General features: G+C 41.9%; 1 protein-coding gene across 4 annotated transcripts in view; it reads right to left on the bottom strand.

Moving 5' to 3' along the window:
- The window catches only part of LOC139687970 (homeobox protein unc-4 homolog), a 401,108-nt gene that overhangs the window by 62,032 nt on the left and 314,787 nt on the right, over window positions 1-24,289 (bottom strand). The gene's annotated exons all lie outside the window — the stretch shown is intronic.

Genomic DNA, 24,289 nt, shown 5'->3' with positions numbered 1-24,289 from the left:
CACCAAGAAAAAGCAATTGCAAAGCGTGGTGCGCCTGATTCTTGTAGCAGAGTCAATAAAACGCATTAAAATTTGAATTGTGACATTATATTTTTATTTTTACTGAGAAATATGGCAGGTTCTAACGTATTGCTCTTCTCCAGCGATCCAGTTACATGACCCTTATACATTACCATATTTGTAATAGAAATTCTTAGGCTTACTGACTTAATTTCAATTTTAGCAATTTCCCCAATGATTTTTTTGGGAATATCATTACTCAATGTGACTGCGTAGGAAAATTATGATTTTTAGTGAAATTAGGGAATAAGTTTCGTTTAAACGAGTCATTCGAATCAGTATTTCCTTGCGAACTCCACTTGCCCAATACACGTGATCTCCGTAAGAGAAAATGTAGCTTTTGAGTATAGGAGATTAAAAACTGGGACATTTCACCCTCTCTTACTTTAGAAGGATCTCGACGTTTTAAAAATTTCGGGTTGAATCATCCGGGAAACGAGTACGAATGACAGCCGATCACCGCCCGCCATTTTGACAAGGTGAATGCACGGGTGCAGCCCGTCAGGCATCGGCCCATTCACCAGCATTGCGTGTCACCGGCCTGCGAAAGGGGTATAGAGAGCGGGGCGACATATTGGGAAGAATGGGCGGGGACGAGACGGGGTGGATTCATCGATGATGGCAGCTGCGGCCGCCACCGCTGCATGCAAGAGGAAACCGCGCCCCCGTCTGCCTCCCCACCTCTCCATCCCTCCTTCCCTGTCGCGCCCTCCCCTTCCCCTCAGCACTCGGGGGAGGGGGACTAACGCGGGCACCCTGCACAAACACCCCAGTAGCACGCATCCCGGGTCGGGGTGGGGGGTGTGAGGTGAAGGAGAACCTTTTCCTAACCGCCTTTCACGCGGAGGGGCGGTTTGTTGTGGGTCTCATCCGTTGGGAATTCTGGGACACCCGAAAAAAGGGTTAAATAAATAATAACAGAAGGGAGAAAGTTGGTGTGTGTGCGTGAGTACTGAGGGAAAAGTATGGGTTTGCGGGAGGAGAGAATAGGTTCCAACAATTTCGTAGTTCCCGGGGACACAAAGGGTGAGGGGTGGGAGAATCCCTCTCACCACCACACGCCCCTTTCGAACCGCCAGGGCCCCTTGCGGATGGGTCTCGCTTGTTCGTCGACCCCTTTTCCGCTCCTTCTTTCGACTCCCGAGCCTTCATTCCACCTCTATTGCTATTCTCACCCCGTCAAGCCTTTCACTCTCCTTCCATCTTTTAGCTGTCTATAGGGAGCGCACGGTCGTGTCCCCAATACGTGAGCCGATCCCTAACCCTCACGAGGGACATGCACATGGGAAGGGTGAGATAAGGCTTAACTTTATTCAGCGTGAATTTGAAAATTACGTCCACCGAAAAGTATTAAAAATTTAAAAATATCTGTAGAATCCATACACTCTGGCTGCATTTTTCAAATCCATGGGTAAACTTTGAGGTGAACAAACTTCATAGGGCCTTGAACGTGCCGATAATTAGAGAATACTGGGTCAACCGAATAACGAACAGACATTCACATTTTGGCGGCATTAGTTTTCGTTGGGAGAATTCTTTTTCGCCACTTTGGCTTCTTTTAATATCATGAGTGAGTATACAGAACATTATATTGTAATCGAAATTTATTTTGGAATAAATTCGTAATGTGCCGTAGGATCAATTGGCTAAGTTGAACCGTGTTTACTGGCAAAATTTCTACGACTAAATTTACGAAGAATGCTTAACTATAGTTGGTTTGTTTATCCTCATCCAAATTTTATCAAAAAATATATAACAGGCGTGGTGAATAAGCTTAAATGTTCCCGTTGTTTTTAACATTATCGAAATAAATAAAAACACAAATCACTTACTGATGAATGTCTCTGCAACGAATTAATATGCACGCAAGCCCTTCATTTCTTTCTTCTTCGATAGCGTGTAGTCTTATGAGTTGAACGCTCGTCTATTCATCGGCTTTTCCCGAGTTAAAATTAACGTAATATATATGAGCATCCATAGGTAAATCAAAGGACTGTGGTTTTCTCAGCACGGGTATTTCCTGAGAAACGGAAGACTTCAAAGGAAATATGAATGAACATCCTGCTCTAAATCCGCGGATTTAACACGAAGCATAGATTGATATAAGGTCAGCCACAGACTTCTCCATTTAACTGACCTTCGTGTGGCAGACTGAAGAATGAATGAATCTTTAACTCTAGCATTCCTCACTCATTTCCACTCAGCAACTGAGGAAGAAGACACCTACTAGGTTTCTTCCATTAGGTTTAATTTCCTCATCCTTCTCAGATCTTCAGTCTACATATATATATATATATATATATATATATATATATATATATATATATATATATATATATATATATATATATATATATGTGTGTGTGTGTGTGTGTGTGTGTATATTTTCTCCTATTACATTTTCAGCATCCATTTCTTATATTTGAAGTAATGTTTATTCAGATTGGTTCTATTGTATTGGATAAAAATGGATGGCACATATATTATAAGGCACATGAATTATTCTCGTCCTTTACATTCCTCCTCTAATTTTCTCTCCCACTCTTTTTCCTCCTTTTCTTATCTCTACTCTCCCCACGTTCTTCTTGAATTCTTCAACCCCCACGAGGTCGCCATCCCCGCATCCCTCTCTGTCAATCTTATTTCCTCTCTCTCCCTACATCCAACCGTCACCCATCCCTATCCCGCTCCACCCATCCCTTCACCTCCGCGCTTTTACGCCCTTCGAGGCCGCGGTGCAGTTTATGGCTAAGGGAGTTGAGGAGGGAGGGCACAGCTCGCTTTACAGCTCTGGGATGCCCTTCCCTTAACGACCACCGCGGACGAATTCTGACGTAGGGCAATTCCCCCGCTGGGATGCTGGTGAACTGAGCCGGCGTTGCCTGGAAGGGTGAAGGGAATCCTCGAGGTGCGAAGGGAGGTACGAAGCAACCAAAAGCATCCTGTCACTTCAAAAATAAGCAACCAGGAACCCGAATAAGAAGATCCTTTCGATTCTGGATAAACCATGGATGATATTACCATTATCATCGGGATGTGGGATTCCAAATAAAAATTATAAGCGGCATACGTACATAATTGTAAAATGTATATGAGTTGGTTTTATGGCATCGATAACACTGAAAATCCTTTACCAAACGAATTCCAAATGAATGCTTTAAAGAATACTGAAGTTTTTGGAAAGGTTAAGCGAAATAATCCGTCATTCGCCCTTCCAGAAAAGATTTCATTTTAATACGATACACCTAAATAAATGAACTAAACTACAATGTGGCACATGAGTGACTTTATTTGTGGTTTATGCGATTATTCAACGTAATTCACAAAAAGGAGCCAAAGAATTATTCTGAAACCATTAGCTTTTTTGGTATCATTTGTTGAGGGCCAGTTTGAAATGTATAACAATAAATTTTCGCTATTAAAAGAGTTGATAACGAGACCTTAAATTGTTACTACTTATTTTAAATATTCTTATTCAGTAGATACTGGATAATATTGCAATATATTATGTAAATTTTGTTGCATGAGAAAAGCATTACCTTCTAGACTTTCACGCATGACTGCATTTCCATTTTATTTTTGAGAATGTCAGCTAGTAATTTTTTTCACATGTGTGTTCAATATTAATGCCTACATGCTCCTTAAGGTTTATTGCCGGAATATTTTCAGAAAGGTTTTCAACCTGGGTGAGATAACTTGGATATTAGCAGGCATATTTATTTACTGATTTCCTTATTTTTTCCGGTAATTGATTTATTTTACTCATCATATTCATTAAAGTGAATGTATTCAGGACAGAATGTTGTAATGCGAAAATAAATCTGGAAGAAGGTAAAACTTTCTTCACAAAAAAGAAAATATCAAGAGGAATGGATGACCTATAGATAACACTTTGCTAATACCCCAAACTTCCCCATTAGCAAGCTCCGTGATACCTAGTCGAAGGAAGACGCTCTGGTGCCGGCGGCTGGGAATTGGTGTGGGTGTCAGTTTGGCCAGTGATGGTGGAAGCCTTTGATGGAAAATTCATCTCCGCGGTTCTCGCTTTAAATAAAATAAAACAACGGAGTCAGAGAGTCGTAAAATCCGTCTCTCCAGAGAGATAGGACGGGGGGAGAGAGAGAGAAGACGGGGGGGGGGGGCAAAGCGGGAATGAGGGAGGGACAGGCATTTCGTTTTCAATTTTTTTAAAAAACCTCTCCATCTCTTTATCTCCCCGGAGTTATATTCGGAATAAATTTTGTGAAAGCAATTCGAATTACGAGCTGAAAAACAAGAAAATTGCGTATTACCGCGGCCGTCATAAAAGGAGACGCTCCGTTTGAAAAGAGCGAGTTTATACAACTAGGAACGAACGGAAAATTTTTTCTTTTTTTGGATTGTAATCTTTTATTTTTTAACTGCTTCATTGCATCCTTGCGCGGGGGCAAATGGCTTTGAAGGATGGAGAGAAAGATAGGGAGAAAGGCGGTGGAGGATGGAGGGATACGGGGGAGACACACGAGGAAAAGTAGGCCGAACGAAGCTGGCGAAAAATTGATCGCTTTAAAAAATTTCATCGTTTTCCGATGTCAACGCCGTTGTCATAACGATGGCGCGGGAGAGACTGGAGGCATTTCTCGTTCGGCGCCGAATCTGCGGCGATGGCGGGTGCTTAGGGGCGATTGGGTAAACGAGGGATGGAGAGGAAACCTTGAAAATGTTTTATGCGTAGGGAAACTAAGAGTCAAGAGAAATAGAGAGAGAGAGAGAGGTGGCTAAATTGTAACAGAAGGACTCGGTATTCAAAGTGGAAGGCAGAGTAAAGAGGGTGATGTTAAAAAAATTAGGAGGAGAGTGGATTAACCATTCTCACGGAAGATAGAGGATTCGCAAAAGGGTTTATTCACAGGGAGAGACTGCTAGAAATAAGACGCGGCGCGGAATCTGGGATGGAAGGAAATTATTTTGTGCTCCATTGTATTTATGTTTTTCCCGACAACAGTGACACTATTTTTAACTATTGCTCGGAATAGGGTCGTCGGACTGCTATTGCGTTCTTTACAATCCTCAACTGGGGAAGCGCATGAAGTGCACAGGCTTGTTTGCAAAGATTAGGAGAAGATGAAAAGTTTCCTTTCCGTCAATGAGTTTTGGGGAGGTTGCGTTGGTAAATGTCGTCTAATTAAATCCTTACCCTTCGAGAGGCTTCCGAAAAATAATTAATGTATAAGTTCAGATGCAAATGGCTTGGAATTGTCATGCTTTAATTTTAAAGCATGACAATTCCAAGATATGTAACACAATTATTTGCCTCGAAGGATAACGATGGTACCATGCTATATCTACCGATTAGAAAACTTCTGCTTGAGTATACCCAAGATTATTATAATATCTTCATATTGTCTCCGCATTAACTGACCTATGTTAACTTTAAATTGGCAAGAATATTAAATAGTTGTGACAAACAGTTAACTTGATAAAAATATTAACCTTATGGATGAAGTAATTTATTTGGCATGGAGTTCACCACAATTTCCTTTTTGAGCTTTAACATATTATCGTATATTTCGATTCTATGGAGAAAATGGCAGTGGACAAACTCACCCGGCAGAGGAAATTGCTTCACAGGAAATACATATTGAAAGAAGCGAGAGATGACGAGGCGGGGAACACCCGAGGAAATGGGAGATAAGAGGAAATGAGAAAATGGGAAAGAATAGGAAAAGAATGAAAAGGAAGGAGAGGGAGAAGAGCCAACGCCATGGGTAGCGGGTGTGAGCGAAGTGGTTGCGGAGGGCGTTCTGGGAGGGGGACCTTGGCTCTCATTTGACTTTCAAAACCGAGCTCGCAAAGCCGCGAGAATTCTCCCGTGCGAGTTTACAACCGTGAACGAATGAGCAGTTGTCGCACTCTTCGCCCACCTCCTTCTCCCCTTTTTATCCACCATCCCCCCCGCGCCACCAACTTCCCTCCACACCCCCAACGCCGCACTTCCTTTCGCCACCGCCTCAATAAATAACACCGTGGGCGACTAGGCATCTCCGCCACGAGCGCCATGGTGACAGGTGCCCAAACTCCGTCTGGGCGCATCCTCGCGAGGAAGAGAGGGAGGTCAAACATCCGCCACTCGCTTTTTCCACTGAGAGACGCTTCGTTCTGGAGGTTGAAATTTATTTCCGATAAAATTGGTCGGACGCTATTACGCAATGAGGACCATCCAACTTGCCTCTCTCAATAAAGGATCATCCGCATTTTCACGTGGACGAATGTAAAGCAAGGTTGAGCTTCTCATGTTAGTCCATCACCACAAAGGCCACCTTTGTTTCGGCTTCTTCTGGAATCCTTCGTTGGTTACATTGCGCAATTCATCGCTTACTCCGTGTACTTAGTTTTCTCAGAGACGAAATTAACGGCCTTCGTTTCGTGGAAAAAATAAAAGAAAGTGTAATTATATAATGAAAATAATTTTCCGAAAAAAACCGGACGGCAATAGATATTCTATTCTTAGTAGCTATAAACTGAAATTTAGGCTTCCGCTTACACGAGACAGGGACTCAAAATTCACATGGGAAAGCTGTGACAACTTGAGCGAGACACTTAAATACCGTTACGCCTTCCGTCTTGGATAAATACATCACAGAAAAATTAACAGTTCACCGGCCTGACGAACAAAGCGAGAATTCGAAATTCATTTATTTCCCTCGGCAGCGAAAATTAGTCCTTTCATTTTACGGCTCCTTCCTCCCCGTTCCGGACGGAATGATCCAAAAGAGTGGCGTCCCGTCGAAACCTTCTCCCTCCCATGTGACCACAAGATCAAAGAAGTAACAAAACAGCGCGCGGTTATAATTCGGTTAACGTCCGGGATCGGAAGAAACGGACGGGGGTGGGCTCTCGTGGGCAGGACACCATCGGCTAGATCCATCGGGATTGGGGGGAGGGGACCGGAAGGGAGGAACCGGTGGGAGTGCGAACGGGAGAGGAGTTCGGCGGCATGGGTGCATGGTCCCCCTAAGCGGGGTGGTCATTAAGGCCACCTCGGAAACCGCCCTCTCCCACCCCCCTGCAGAAGGCCACATTCACACGTCGCGGGGCGTCCGCGGACGGCAACAAAATGACGCCGCAGATGGGAAGCCGGGTCGGATGGACGGGGGAAGGAGGGGTGGATGGGAATTCGGGAGAGGGGAACGGATGAATTCTGCCGTCAGGGGCGGTGAAGAAGGGGGGGGGGAGCGGCGCTAATGCCGGCCAATTGGGACGGAGGAGATGAGCCAGCCCACGGACCCCCCATCACTTGCCACGCACGCACACACTCGCAAACCAACACACCCACGCCCATCTGGCCCCTTGGAGGAGGCCGGGGGGGGACATGGCCCTCTTTCCCAATAACCCGTCTATCCCCGCCCGCTTATTACAGGGCAGAGCAGGTGAGCCGGCGTGACTTGCTCTTCCCATTCTTTGAATCTGTGAAAAAATAATAAAATGGTGAGCAAAGCGGGGAGGGACGACGGCACCCCCGCTCCCCGTAACAAAGGGGGTCCCGTCCTCGAAATCGCCCCATTCAAGGAAGGAGCCGGCGAGCGTGACTCGGGGCTTCTTCTCCTTCAGCGGCCCCTCCCCAGAGGAGTCCCGGCACTACACCTCGGCTGGGGGGGGGGGGGGCGAGAGGGATGGCCCTCTCTCTCTCTCTCTCACGCGAGAGGGACGGTCGAGTGTTTGCGTGAATGGAGGCGCCTCTTCGATGCGCGCCTTTTTCCTTTTGGGGAAGAGGCAGCGGTGGGAGTGAGTGGATAATGAGGGATGGGCAAGGAGGGAATGAGATGGAAGGGTGGCGGAGGGAAGGCGGAGGAAGTGCTCGAGAGTCGACGCTCGCGACGCCGGGAAATCACGCCCTGTGTGAGAACGAGCCTAATCCGTGGAAAATCCAGAAAAGTACGATATCATGATTACTTCGAATCTCATTATACGGGCATTAAGTAGAGAATAGGCAACAATACATCTTTTGTCATTCCATGAACTCCATTGAGATAATAAATGAAGAATGCAGGAATTTCTTTTATCGGAATATACAAGCTATACAATTTTCTGAATTTGTACATAATGGACTACCTGGAGGAGTATTGGAAGGCATAACCAAAACACTACTAATTATGATTTTCCTCTCTTTGCGAATGCAGTACTCCATAATATGTTTCGCAAACACAGTTACCTATTTGCTTTCTTACGTGATGCTACCTCTTCAAAAATAAAAGGACAATACCTACTCGTATGCGTAAAGGTTCAGGGGCCCAGAATCGTCGACTGTGCCTACTAACTACTTACATTTCCTTTTAATTTGGGATAAGAGCTCAATGTCATAGTAAACGTATGTGCGAAAAAGTCATCATTATTTCATTCGTGCTGGCTTAAATACATGATATTGCCTAGGAAATAATGCAGTTTTATTTATCACACAGTCAAAAAAAAACATTTCTACAGAATCGTTTGAGGGTTCTTATACTAGTATTCGAATAATATACTAATAGCATTTATAAAATCGGAGAATTATTTTGCTATCCAGAAAGCCAGGCGAGAAAGCAAGCACGATTCTGTCTCTTGCGTTACCGACAAAAACAGGCATTGGACAAATTCCAGTTCGAAATCCAAATATTTCCCACTGAACACTAGTCTCTTCAAAAATAAATAATTTTTGTGGAGAATAACTCTATTTCGTTTCAACATAGATTGAATAATGAGCGAAATACAATTCCGTTGAGCACAATAAAAATAAAAAGTTCTTCTCAGTGAGAAGTTGAGTTGAGTTGAGTTGAGATGAGTTGAGTCACAACTTTGGGGACCATCTTCGAATATCAATTTTCTCTTTGAAGCACGCTACGCTGGGTAACATTGTTTATGGAGTTCGGTTTCTAACCTTATGATTAGCAAACTGAAACGCTGGCCTTTCAAGGGCAACGTTTGCAACACGGGCGGAAAGGGGAGCCAGTTCTTGTGACGGAGGTCAACGTGAAAGAGAATAGAGGAGAGGAAGAGCCAATAAAAGAAATGAAAGTCATTCGCCGGAGGGCAACCCGACGTACCATCGAATTAGCCTGTGGCGGACGGTTCCCACGAACCTTAACTTTGGCGCTTACATTTTAACTGATACCTGCCTCCCTAGAACACATGCTGCAGTTGGAACTATCCAAGCGCGCACACAACCGAGTTCCAGCCAGTTGCATTTTTGTAGATGGAGAGGGAGACATATGGCATGTGGAGTGATGATAGAAAGGAAATTGCAAAAAAGTATTTGGTTTGCAAACCAATAGTGATAAATAAAGTAGATGAGACTCCAATGATAATATTATAATATATTTATTTAAATCACAATGGTTAAATAGCATGCCAATTACCCGCCTGCGGAATTATATAATTTTTTTCGTTGCAAATATTTTGTAGCAACTTAAGGAATAAGAAAGGAATGCCATTTAGGGTTCATTAAGTCCAATCATGGAGAAAACTGAAGACATCTGAAGGCTTGGTCGCTTTTGTTTGGCTAGGAAACAGCCCCTTAAAATTGAAAGAATTGAGTTTGGACGATAGGGACGAAGTGGAAAGGTAATATGATGTTCGGTGTGGGAGTATGATTGAGAGGGAAAGACTTTGAAGAGGGAAGCGATGGCCAAATGTGTGAAGGAAAGAATGGGCAGGAGAAGAATGAATGGAAAGGGTGGGGAAATATGTTGGAGGTGGAACTCAAATGGTTTCAAGGGGGTGAATAAGCATTCCAAAGATTCAAGTCCTTCCTTTAAAGTTAGGTAATAACTTAATAATGACGGGAGAGAATATTAAAGGTCATAGTTTCTTCTTAAGCGTCACCAACCGGGAATAAATATATTATGAAATGATTCACTCTAGCATAGTGATAATACCTATTACATTATTGATGTTTTACCTGGCATTATGTTGAAATGCGGTTGTGTACATAGAAAGTGTGATAAACATGAGATAAGTACATTGTTAACTTGTAATTCAAAAGAAATTTCCTGGACTCAGCCTATGAAGCTAGAATTATGGGAGACAAAAATTTATTTAAATGTGTGCATAGTTGCAATCGGTTCGATGTATGATAGTATGATTATATCATAACAGTATTCAACAAAGAATCCATAACCCGAGGAGCAATTATAACTAAACCCACGAGGTTATATGTAGAACCATTACCCGCCAGGGCAATAAAAATAATGAGGGCTTTATATTAGTGTAAATATTAGAGTATAAGTTTTACGTTTTTATCATCTACTGTACATAATTCAGATATTGATTAGGTGTGATACGTAAATAGGTACTCCTAGTATTCGTGAAATAGTAGAAATGATCCAAACCGTAGTGATTTATTAAAAAAGAACTTTAATACTACCACAATTTTATTTGTGTTCAATGACTGGAAAGTACAAGCACACATTACATGCTGTCTGAATTTACAGCTACTATAATATTCTGAAAAAGAATATTTTTTGTACGATGAGGCTTCCTGTAATTACAAATCACAGCTCTAAATTATTCCGATTACTTTCTCTAGTTGTAGAAAGGGAGGCATTAACAACAAATAGGTGATGTAAAGAGATATGCCCGGGAATACTACAACTTTATGAAAAAAGTGTCACACAAGTTAAGTTGAGAAATTAGTCGTACTGTTCTGCCTGTAATAACACGTCGGTAATCAAAAGCTGGAAGAAAGGAAGATTACCAATGGTGGATTGGCACTGAATTGAAACCACAGGGGTAATCTAGCAGCATGCGCATTGCTATCCCCTCCAACCTTCCCTGTTCCTCTCTCTCCTCCAATCCGCGTCCTCTCCTACACCAATGCCGACCCCCCTCACCCAACCACTCCGGCGAACCCACTCCCACTCCGCCTCCAAATGATTAATACGCGATCCCAGGGGTCGACACGTCAGCAAACCGTAATTACAGCCCAATCTGCAGCGCTGGCCCTCCGTCACCAACCTATTTTCCTCCCAGCCCACTCCAACCACCCACCTCCCACCCGCTCTTCTACTCCTCCCCCTTCCCCCTGACCCTCTCTTGCGTCGAGGGGCCGTGCTCATCCGTCCCCGTGGGGGGGACGGGAGAAGGAGGTTGTGGACGCAGGGGGGGGGGGAGTGGGTAGGCGTGGGCAGGGAAGTGAGACGGCGGCGATTAGAGTGCTTGCTGATCGGGATGTCGTGGAGGCGGGTGGAAGGAGGGAGGGCTCCGGATACGCGGGGGCGGAGCAGGGAGATGGAGGGGTTCAAAAGGAGGCAGGGGGGAATGGGGTGGGACCAGTTTTCTCGGCGTCTCAATTGGAGGAAGAGATCCATTATGGGTCGAAGGCATCGAAGAAACGTGAGAATCAACCGAGAGAATAAATGGGGGGAGGGGGGGGGGGGTTGGGAGAGGAGACAATGGAAAGTCTTGTGATTAATTCACAGGGAATAATCAAACTTATTTCTGGCATTTTATATAATGGGGTGAAAGACCTGTGGCGTAACTGAGATGAGCTTTAGTAATCCAGTCAATAGCGAAGTACGTAGCATTTATTTGAAATCTCCGCAAAGAGTTCTGGATGAAAACTGCGTTGGATAAATTTTATTCCAAAATAATGAAAGTATTTAATAAACAAGTTAATAATAATTTATTGAAAAAATAAATAAGAACATGTAGTAGGTTTTGATCTAAGAGAAGTCTTATTTGGAGAGATCATCATCGTCATGGATCGGGCCCATTTTTCCCTCTGAAATGTATGCGAATCAAGAATAAACATTGAAGAAAAACCTCAAAAAAGACAAATACTACCTTGATCAAAAAGTTCCCGGAATAACCACCGTGTGGCGCTCCCATCGTTCCGATTTGAGTTCTGTTTTTTTTTGTTAAATTGGTACATCTGTTGTTGATATTCCCTTTAAATCTTAGTGTCATAACTTGACATTTTCAAAAGTTACGTAGCCAAGAGTACATCTATCTCTGTGTGTGTTGGCGATTTTTTACAATTGCAGAAATGGATTTAAATTTGCAACAATGAACTTGTATTAAATTTTGCGTAAAAAACGGATTTAGTGGCGCACGGACGTTGGAAATGTTGGAAAAGTGTTTCGGCAACGATTCTCTAAAAAAAACGGTCGTTTACCAGTGGCACGAGCGGTTCAGAAGTGGTCGTGAGTCAATCGAAGATGATGAACGCAGTGGCAGACCATCGACATCGAAAGTCGGTGAAAAAATTGATAAAGTAAAAGAAATGTTGGTCAATAACCGCAAAGTAACCATAAGAGAAATAGCGGAGGACTTGAACATTGCCTATGGATCCGCCCAAGACATTGTGGTTAATGATTTGGGTTTCCGTCGTGTAGCAGCAAAAGACCTCAATTTCATGCAAAAAAGAGACCGTGTTGACGTCGCAAAAGACATGATTTGCGAGGCTGAATCCGATCCCACATTCATCAAAAGGATCATTACTGGAGACGAGACGTGGGTTTATGAGTACGACACGCAATCCAGACATCAGGCAAGTGAATGGCGTTCACCAAATGAGCCGAGACCAAAAAAACCACGTCGTTTTCAGTCAAAAAAGAAGGCAATGCTGACGGTTTTCATGGATTACAACGGTGTAGTGCATCATGAATTTTTGCCAGAAGGCCAGACAGTAAACAAAGAGTATTATTTGGGCGTTATGAGACGTTTGCGTGAAGCAATTCGCCGAAAGAGACCAGAAATGTGGGCAGAAAACTCGTGGATTTTGCACCATGATAACGCACCGTCGCACAGTGCTATCATTATTCGTAATTTTTTGACGAAAAATGCAACAAATACCATCCAACAGCCACCGAATTCACCTGATTTGGCTCCCTGTGACTTCTTTCTGTTCAATCGAGTTAAAAAACCATTACGGGGAACGCGTTTTAGCAGCCGAGAGGAAGTAATGGAAAATCGAAGGAAGCACTGATGGACATACCGAAAACCGAATATAAAAAATGTTTCGAGGATTGGATCAAGCGCTGGCATAAGTGTGTTGCAGTCGATGGGGATTACTTTGAAGGGGACAATATAGATTTAGATGAATAAACTTGTATTTTTAATTTTCTGAATAAATTCCGGGAAATTTTTGATCAAGGTAGTATTTCAATTTAGGTGCAGTTATATTTCAAAATATTAAAAATTTTCTTTAAAATACAAATAATCACAAAATTTGTTCTATAAAAACCATATATTCACATGAAAAAATAGTTTACACATTTTATTGAATTGCTACTTTCCTTTACTCAATGCTTAAACGATTCTAACTGTGTAGCGATTTGACGCCAGTTTCTCAAAGATTGATCATTCGGTCACTGTAAAATGCAAATTTTTAAAACTTTTTGACATGAATGTCTGAAATCTATGAGAAAGAGTTTTAGGAATTGCTGAAAGGAAGGAGGAAGAAACTGACTGGAAAAATATAGGAAAGAAAAAACTGACAAGGAAAAGTGGTTTAACAAATCCACCGATAGAAAATGAGAAGGAAGTACTGTAGTAAAAGATAATAAGGCACGTTAACAAATTACGCAAATGGGTTTTGTGATGGTATTCATTAAACTTCTGTGATTAATTCACAGATACTAAAATTAGCCTGTATTTTTGGCCTGTAATAATCAAATTTTCAGTCGGAAACTTCCGGAATGTTCCGAAGGTACTAATTTTTCAAGGATTGTATCGTGAGAATGAAAGTAGTGAACAGAATAAAACTAGTCCAACAAAATTTCAGGAAATATAAAGCGCTCATGAATTTTTGAAAAATCTCACAATCTAACGGAAAAATACTGCTTTTGGGACTCGCTTCTCGATTCAACAACTGGTGACGTTTTTAATAAATTCCCCATTCAGGCAACGTTTCGAGAATACATGGGCCAAGAGATTGGGAATAATGGTTCTTTCTTGAGCAAATTAGCCTTGTTCTACATTCTTGAAGTCGCTGCAGCATCGGGTCGGAGAAGAAGGAGAGCGTCGGATCAAGCCGCACGTATGGATTGTAATGAGCCTTTCGTGGTGGAGAGCACGGGATGATCTGGGCAACAAACTTTGCCACTAGGGATACAGGAGTATCGTTTCAGAGGAATTGCGTTGAAAAGGGAAGGTAAGAAAGCTCGCGAACCGCAAGTTTCGCCAACGGATCGTTAAGGCTGGGTGAAGGGGAAGCACCGAGGGTAATTCGACTCCAGGAGAACGGAGGTGGGTGAGGCCCAAGCTTATTATTCCAGTTGATTTGGAATGTTTATAACAAAAGTATGTGATGCATTGAAGTCCCCTCAACACCCACCTGCTTTGAATGATCAGCCCAGGATATGAAACTAATATTTTGCCGTTAAGTGCGTTCACCCTCTTGGCGGTTTGCAGGCTAGGCTGTAGATGTTGACTTTTTAACATGAGAAATATAAAGTAATGACGACGGTCACGAAAGCGGTTTTTATCGGTGAGGATAAATCTCTCTCTATCAATAAGAACCATTTCTTGTTCATTTCACAAATTCAAATGAAGTGGCCAGTTCATTTTATTTCGCCATCTGCGGTTTTCAGTGAAAATAGTTGAACCAAAAAGAGCCCACGACCTAGGTAGAGTCGGGAGTGTTTAGCTCTATAAAATGCACATACTTTGGTCAGTAAGAGCAGTGATTTCAATGAATTTACAGTGGAGAATTTCAAATCACTCCTGAAAAACTTAACTCCTTCCGTCCAATTTGAAAACTTAATCTCTGGATAAAATTTGTTGTCCGGGGTGTAACTTTAATTGAATTTTCATAACATATTGACATGAAATGAAATAATTGACTTTGTAATTCCACACATTTTGTGTGGATCACAAAGTCAATTCTTCCATTTCATTTCAATAATCTCTGGATACTAATATTTCTTAACATTCTACGAAGCTAGTGATGCGAATGAGGCGTAAGGGGGCTAAAGGATGGAGGTGGCCTCTTGAAAGGTATGAGAAAGGGCCGAAAGTGGGAAGGGATCTTCTGGCAGCGGGTGTCAGTATTCTTATGGATGGGACGGACGGTGCTCGGTGGGCGTCTCCTCATCGTTCGCGTACTTCACGCCCATCCGCCGGTCCTCGTCTTCTCGTGACAGCTACGTCTTCTTCCACTCCCACTTGAACGTGTTAGAAAAGAAAGCGTTGCGTCATCGAGGGACGGTGTTTACACGAAAACCGGTCTCAATAATTGCAAGCGAGGACCAGACAGGAGATGTGAAAAGGCAGTTTAGTGCATCAAACGAGATTTCAATAAGTCGTCACCATTTCGAAGAAGGTGTTTGTCATTCAAATGATTTATTTGTGGGCGTCAAGGGTTATCTAAAAATTTCGAAGTCCTTGGGTCTTTTGTTATAAGTAGGATTTTGAGTGAGGTTTGCACAATGAATATCTAATACCCGATTCTTTTCTCTTGCGGAGAAGAGTTTTAGCATAGGTCAAACGACGGTTTCCGCGTACAAAAGAAGAGTTAGTTAATGCATCGATATTACATCAGTAATTCGTAAAAATCTTTTCCTGATAAGAGAGAATGAAATTAATGAATATTTGATTCATAAGGTTGTCCAAGACAGTCAGGTAAAACCAATCTTACTATGTAGCACGTATAATAAAAGTCAACATATTTTGGAATTATTCAAAGAATGAGACATGCCCAATTATACTATTGAGCCATTCGAATAACTTAAGTATTGGAGAAAATTTCCAGAACTTGTGTGACTATTTGATTGGTTTGAAAGTTTAACAAATCGCTATCAATCAAATCAATGCTTGGTCATCTTTTTTACAGAATTCATGCACTAGTAGCTACAAAAATATACTTTTGGAAGCAATCATGGAATGGAAGTATGTTTTACCTATGAGATTCCGATCATTAATGAATACATGAATAGTAATTACAGTAAATTCAGCGATTGTAATTTGGAATATTTTTCCTGATTCTCAGAGTTCATAAATGCAAGAAAATAGTTTGCTAATTGAAATCCGACCTCATAGTGAAGTTTGGCGTAAATGGTGAAAATTCATAACTCTATTTGGGCAATAAAGCAGTGGTCGTTATGAAAGGCTTCTACGAAAATACAAGCGCGGTAAAGGAAAAAAAACATAATGGCAAACAAACTGAGACTAACGATATACCTTTCTGCCACAATTAAAAAAGAAAAGCTCTGGCCGAGCGTAGCCGCTGGGTTACGCATTTCCAAATGTTGTACATCGTTTCTCCACCGCCTCCAACCCTGGATTTTCGTTCACCTTTCTCTCTTTCCCTCGCTCCTTCTCTTTCCCTCCCACTCTCTCTCCTTCCAGTTCCCTTCACCGCCCTTCGGGCCCTCCCTTCCTTCTTGCCTCATTAACCTTCCTTCGGCCACCCACTCAACCCCTCGCCGGCCCGGCCCCCACACACCTTCCGCCACATTTCCTCCTTCCTCTTCTCCCTTGCAGCAGTAGCGCCACTTCTGTATCCCACCGCCTTCGACCACAAAGCGCCTCTAATTCTCGAAATGCCGACTAATGCGAATTCCATTGAGCCGAAGGCACGTCACCTGTTCGCCGTCCTGCACCATGAATGCGAGGTAAAGCGAACGGGCATCAATTAAACCCGCGACTAAACTATTCTTTGGGGCCGCACTGCTGCGGGAGTTGCGTTCCTAACCCCGCCCCAGCCTCTTCCTCCCCCGCCGTCCTTTCCTCCCGTGCAAGGGCCGCAGCTCTGTCCTCGCCATCGGCCGCGGACAACGTCCAGTGCTTCCATCTTCCACTCGGAAGCTAGCCGAGTGGTAATCATAAGTAAGGAGGTGAGTTTTATTTTTGCGAACGTTTGTATGTTTCTCACTACTTTGTGTCCCGGTTTTTAATGGTTTATCAGTATTATACGGGACCAAGGATTTCAAAGTATTGTTCGGCAAATGAGGTGGAGTCAGGGAAGGGACAGGAAACGAAGTCAGAGGTCAGCGCCATTTCTTTTTTGCGGAGGACTTTCCTTAATTAACGTTTGCGGGAAGTAACTCGAGGTAGTTTCGCAGAAAGCAGTTTATGATAAAAATCTTTTTAAATGGGAAAACTGTTTCATGGACACTTTGATTTACGAGGAAATGCTTGTAATTATTTCCTTAGCTTGTTAAGATTGAGAATTAAGCTGTTTGGATTGAGAAAATACTCTCATCAAAATTTTTATTTTTTATGACTACTTTCACTTCACTGAATGCCTCACTAATGAAATTCTTCCCGAGCATGGTGCCATTAGTTTATTTTTATCACATTTTTTGCTATCGTTGGAAACATTTCAGCACCTTATTGATCGTCGGAATAGGCCCTAAGGGTTTCATTATAAGGTATCATTATCATATTATGCATAATTATGTTATATTTAATAACAAAGGATTTATTCTATGACGCATTTTTAGACGCATGTAAATAGGCTAAGACTAGATGCATTATCCGAATAGACGGAATGAAACACACGGCGCTTTTATCGGTAGTGGTGCAGTTAGATTTATTTTTCAATAGAAGTTCAAATAATTCTTGTGAACGAATTTTAGGCAACTCCAAGTTTTCCAAAAGGATACGCGAATGAAAAATATCCAAATGAGAAAATGTAAAATTGAGAGAAAAATCCATGATTATACAGAGTAAAGTACTTTCACATTGATTAGACCGACAGACACAGAGCGTCATGAGAATGAGCTACACTACCAATTACATCTTAGTCTCATATTGGCACCTCAGTCCCCCCAACGCAAATGAAAGGAGATGACATCAAGTAGAGCGTGATATTTCTGCTATACGGTGATTCATTTCCGGAATAAGATACACCATTGCCAGGGGTGTTTTCTTCATACCTAGCATTTTACATTACAATCGTTCTTTCATTTGGCCTACTTACGAGGGTCATCCGGAAAGTAGTACCCGTTCGTGAAATAAAGACACAAAAGTAAATATTAACAAACATAAAAAATTTTATTTGAAAGAGGATACTTTAAACTACTTCTCAACATAATCTCCAAGCAAATTAAGGCATTTGTCATAACGTGTGACAAGTTTCTGTATTCCTGCTGCATAGTCCTTCGCCGCCAGCTCATTGAGATACGCGAGGGACCCATCTTGCACAAATTTTTGCATAATGCAGATGGTGTTTAACAATTTCATGAACAATTGTTCGAGAAACATTGGGAAAATGCTCACAGATGTCATCAATTGTGACGCGCCGATCGTTCCTCACGAATTCGTCAACTGATCTCACCAGTTGGTCTGTAATGACAGACGGTCTCTCCGAACGCTCATCGTCGTGTGTGTTCCCCCTCCCCATGTTGAAGTTGCGACACCACCGCCGAACAGACGACTCGTCCATTACATTGTCTCCATACACCTCCTTTAATTGGCGATGAATATCACATGGGCGAACGTTTCTTGCATTGAGGAATTTAATCACTGCCCTCACTTCACAACTGGCGGCGTTCTCAATTTTTTTAAACATTGTAAACAATCACAGAAACAACACAGGCAATGCTAGCGTCACGCAACTTGGCTCAGAGAAGGCAGACAAGCCACTGAAGCTATCTGACCTCGTCCAGCGGCTACTCGCGTCGTCAGCACTTCATGCGGCACGAACGGGTACTACTTTCCGGATGACCCTCGTATTTTATCTAAACGGTGTGCGTTCAGTATATAAACACTTAGTTAAATGCTGACCACTGGTTTGACATCGCTACAGAGGTGTAAATACAGAAATGAGTTGATATATTTAGTGATAACATAATTTGATTAAGTCGAGATAAGAAACAAAAGTTTATTGGTGTGCCTTACTCAAGAAGCATTCAGTAGAAATCCCTGTCAAACCGATTCGTCTCTGCGTCGTAAATCCCCCAGTCACTGCGCATTACCTATCAACCAGGTGTTAGGCTGCGTACATGGTATTTTCGAGAAGTAACCGGTATTTGTAAAAAAAGTAAATTTTGAATCAATTCATTGACTTTCCATTGTCATGACAGCGATTTGCACCATAGAGGTGGTAATAGTTCCCTTTGTCATCCATTAGCACTCCAAAGGGGGGAGAAGGGCTCCTTCCACGTCTTTTTTCTTTCGAGTAGCGGATGTGAAGCGCATTCCGGGTCTTCACTCAAGGGAGAGATTGGCACTAAGAATATTCGAAGAAGAAGAAACATCGCGCTGGGCCTCCACAGCCACCGCCTCCTTGAGCCGTGGCGAGAAGAGCCACTCTGTGGAAAGTTTCCCCGCAAGTGGCACTCCAAGTCGTCTGCCGAAGAGGGCGTCTCCCGCCTCCCTCCTCCCTCCCTTCCTTCCCCGCTCCATCCCTTTCTCTCGACCCAAGTTCACTTCCGTCTCTCCTCAACCTCCCCCCGCACATGGATAACGGCCTACGAGGCCCCAACAAGAAGGGAGAGAAGGGCCCTCACGACCCGCTCACTCAAAATTCCCCAAAAATTCCTATCCCTTTCCCACCGCGATAAGCCTATCTCTACCCTCCCCCAAATCCTCCCTTTTTTCTCTCATGCTTGTCCTCAGGATAAACAGAAATTGCTCATTTCAACTAAAACATCTACCTCTAGACACCAGCTTGGGAACCTAAAATCACTATCCTTTTAAGTCTTATACCTACATACGAGTATATTCTCTAAAGTTAAAAAAATAATACATTTTTAATTCGTATCACTCGATTTGAAGAGAACTTTGGCACAGACACTACTAAACTTTCAGAGCACCTTCATTGTTTTACTCAAGCACGTTGCCATGTGATTTCCTTCCATAATTTTCCAAATATGTAAGATACACTCGTTTTTATTCCCATGTTATAAGAAATATGAAATATTCAGTTTTTTTCTCAATGGAACAACACTACTATATATAAACAACGAGGATTTGAAACTAATGATGGCTTTCCGAAATGTGTAGCTGAAATGATGGGGAAAGAGAGGGGGGCGAGGTGAGGCGAGCATAAATGGTGCGTCAGAATCGGCGAGGGCTTCCCCGATACCATTTGTGGTAAACGAGAGAGGAAGAAGGGGAAAGAAATGGCAAGGGATCGGAGAAAAAGGACGATGGTTGGTGATACCTAAAGTTCTTGATGAAATTTACGATCAACTCTTAAAAAAGAATTGAGGCATAGATAAACTATGAAATAACTCCGTATTATATACCCAGAAACTCAAAACACGATATATTTTGAAATTGACACTGAATAAATATTTTAACTGTCCACACGCCACATGTAAAAATGCATAATAAAAGATGAGGTTGGAATGAAACACTGCGTCTCTGTTATGCAGCGTGAATTTTAGAAGGGGAGTGCGGTTATTTTGAGGCCGAATAAATTCTCAATATTCGGAATCGATGAAATTTTAAAACGATAAAGGTTATATTTATCATACAGCTTATTGACGAATATAGCAGACACTCAGTGGAGAAGTTTTTAGAAAAATCAATAGAGAATCTCGGAGACAATATTTTGAAAAATAATATTGTGAATTTCAATTGATAAGGCAAAATAAAAGTTGAAAATATCACAGAATGCATCTAAAATAATACTTATTGTAAGCAACGGATATAGAAATCAACAGCATTAGAAGTTTTCTTTTCCTTACCTTTCGCAAGACTTCACGAGCGACTCCTTTTAAAATGTATTTTACATGAATTATATTTTTGATTTTAGGCTTGTGTTGCTTGAAGTAAATACAATTTTGATATGCTAGAATGTTTTTGGTGTCTTTGTCACTCGACATATCTTTTCTGATAATGTCATATTATGGAAATCTATTTCCCAGATAATACTAATCCTTCCTTTTTTCCTAATTGTAAGGCTCATACATTTTCTGGTACTTCTTCACAAAACATTATTTTAAATTGAGTTACCTATTTAATTTTTAAATTAATTCGCAACAAAAGTAATGTGGATAGAATGTTATAATTATGGAATCAAGAATTCAAAAAAATACTATCAATGGAATACTAAAAATAGCTGTAAAATCCATCAAACTGATAAATAGCATACATTTCTACTTACCATTTACGCATCAAAACCATTATACTATATACACCACTGAAAAATGAAAAATCGTAGGAAACAGACCTATTTCAGCAAATAATGGATTTTTTTGGGAATAACATATATCACTTGTGTTTCAAATTCCGATTACGGTGGGTTTGGGGGTTTGCTACGGATTTTTGTGGTATTACTTGTTCTTAGAAAAAGCAGTTCCATCCAATACAAAGCAAACCGAGGTAACTGAGTAGCCATTACCTTCATACAATGAAGCCAATTGATACTCGTGTATGCAATAGAGTTCTCTGAAATTATAATTAATAATTTAATGTTCCTTCTGCATTTAATGTGCGCAAGGATGGAAAAGAAGGATGCGCGAGTGCGCACGAAATTCTATTCCTAGCACTTGCTTATGGCTACATTCAAATTTTATCTACTGCTTTGGAGTAGCATATGATCTCTCCTGAAGAAGATGATTCGATAATAATGTCAACTGATCATTTCATGACCACAAACAATCCGTTACTGTTCAATGTTTGATGAACACAAAGTTCTATTCAAAATCATTTATCACCAATTGCAACCTATTACTAATTTTCAAAATTAGGCTACCTCGAGGGCACATAAAATAAAATCCTAGCCAAATCTCATTTTAATATCAGATAGTTCAAAAGAAGTAGCTGCTCAGGAGACGCCAATTTCCATCCTTCCCATCCTCTCAGTATATTTTCCTGCACTCTCTTCTCACGAACGTAGGGTTACCCTCGCCAGGGGCTGGAGGGGTGTGGCATAGGGTGCATGTGGCAGAGGCACCTAGCAACGAGGCTCTCCCCGTTATGCAGCCGCCTGGTACCCCGCTGAGCCCATGGATAGATTCGCAAATTGATTCGACAGTGTATTTTGTCGAGAGGGTGGACGCGGAGAGAGATGGGGTGGTTTTTTTTGGTGGTGTTGGGGTTAGCGGGATGGGGAAGAAGGGTGGGTCGTAGAAACGAGTGTCTGCCAAGTGGATGGGTTGTTGTTGAATAGCGCGTGGTCCTACGGACCAACCCCGCCCACTCCCTCCTCGCCCCACGGCCCCCCATTTCACGTCGGGGGAAAGGGGCAGGCGCCGACCCTTCCCGCCCCCCCCCCTTTGTGTCGAGTGAGATATTCTGACGGGCCCCGGGGCATCTACGTCCCCATTGGCCAATAGAATGCTCTATAATGATTCCATATGAGGTCCTTATAAACCGTGCGTCAGTCGTATTTCCCGTAAGCGACCGTCAAATTGCCCGAAGGGACCAGACGACACTCGACATTTACGGATCTCTTTCGACCTTTCAGCGGCGATCGTCCGAGTGGGAAACATACAAATTATACTGACGTCATAAAGCTAGATGTACTTCTCCTGTTTATTTGATCAAATCATATGAATAAATTTAAACTTTGAATTCTTTTCACTTGAATCGCAGTGTACTAAAAAACGAATTCCATACGCATCAAAATATTGTAAACTACTTCCAATCAGAAAAACTTATAACTTTTAGTTATTAAAATCATTCCAATCATTCGTGGATGTGCTACGTACCTTCTTCATTGTGTCGGGTGATATAACATTGTATGTAATAGCATTCCAGTCTAAGTGGGTTTACGTTTTTATCCATTTGAAGAATCATACAAGTATTTTAGTTATAGTGTTGACAATAGAAAAACAGTTTACATTTACGTACGATAGAGTTCAGCCGCGAGTTGAATCAAGTCGTTATAAATTTTACTTTACTTATAATCATTAGTTCACACTCATTATTTTTCAGTGCATTTGGAACTTATTTTGCAACAACTACCGCATGATAATATATGCTAGATTATTTAGCATATATTTGCTGTATCTCTACCAGTAATCCTATTCATTTGCTCTGAAACCATCTATATTTATCTTCCACAAGGAAATTATTTCGAAGTGATATTAAAATTAAAGTGCCCTTACATCGGATTCTTCAAGAGTAAAAATAATCCTAAACTGATATAAAACCAGGTTGTAATATTTATTTTATGCTTGCTTAAAAAATATATGAATTCAATGCCTGAAAAACACCATACGGAATTCAAAAATGAACCATTCCACTCTCCTCTAACTTCGACAAACATCGGTAACTTTGAGAATGCTTCGGTTTGAGACAGTACAGCAGTGTTAAATAAATTATTTACCGTTTTGGCGCACAAAGGTGGACCGCAACACAAATTTCCAAATAGATCTTACCACGCGGGAGCGGCATCACGTCTGAACGACAAAGGACACGGTAGTGTAATCAAAGCTGCCCACTGAGATTATTATACATATAAGGAAACAGGTATTAGCTCGGCCGAGACTCTCTAGATTCAGGAGGTGCCTATCCCCTGGGAGGATATGGGGGAAGACGCGAGAGGCGAGAGATAGTGGAGATAGCCGAAGGAGCCTGTGGGGTGAGGAGTATCTCGCCTTAGGGATGGTAACCTCGTGCCGGGGATTTTGACTAGGGTAAAATGAAGTCGGGGTATGGTTGGGGAGAGTAGGGGAAGCCTGTGGTTCAATTACCCATCCTCTCCCCTGGGATAATGCCGGGATCTCTTTAATGAAGGAACTCTATCCACGTACTCGTGGCAGACGGGGTCAAGGGGTGAGAGTTAGGGGAAGGGAGAGAATTTTGGAGTCGGGTCGGTCGCTTCCTTATCTTCTGCATATCATTGCGATCATATTAGTTCTTCTGCCTATACTTTACTCAAACATGATATAAAAAAGACGATGATTTCATCAGTAGTTCCCCAAGAATTAATCCAGCGATACTTGAGCGAGGTAGAGCATGACAGTTATTGCCTTAAAGAAATACTTCATGGATAAAAAGATATGTCAGTTTGTTAGTTCTAGTCATGTCTAATCGGAAATATTATATTAACTTCATATTACGTAAACCTTCATTTGTTACCTACTAAGGTATCCCAACAACATTTCACGCATCAGTCAATTTCAAATGATGTTTTCCTTACGGCATGGAAATGAAAACTAGGTATACATACATTAAACTCGCATTTTCTCATTTTGAATAAATGATGTAAACGTGACTTCATATTGCCAGCAAGTACCATCAATAAGAATGTCTTAAGTTTTAAGTAACTAAATCCGGAATAAATTCCATTCATTAGTTAGTCTTTTTTGCCCAAAGTTGGTTATTTGCATTTCCTAAAGGGAGTTATGCGGCCATGCAAATGTTTCCATTT

This window comes from Hetaerina americana, unplaced genomic scaffold (assembly GCF_022747635.1).
Source record: "Hetaerina americana unplaced genomic scaffold, ioHetAmer1.1.p SCAF_2, whole genome shotgun sequence".
Classification (NCBI taxonomy): Eukaryota; Metazoa; Arthropoda; class Insecta; order Odonata; family Calopterygidae; genus Hetaerina; species Hetaerina americana.
Note: the sequence above shows the minus strand (reverse complement) of the source record. Positions and strands in the feature narration are given on the sequence as shown.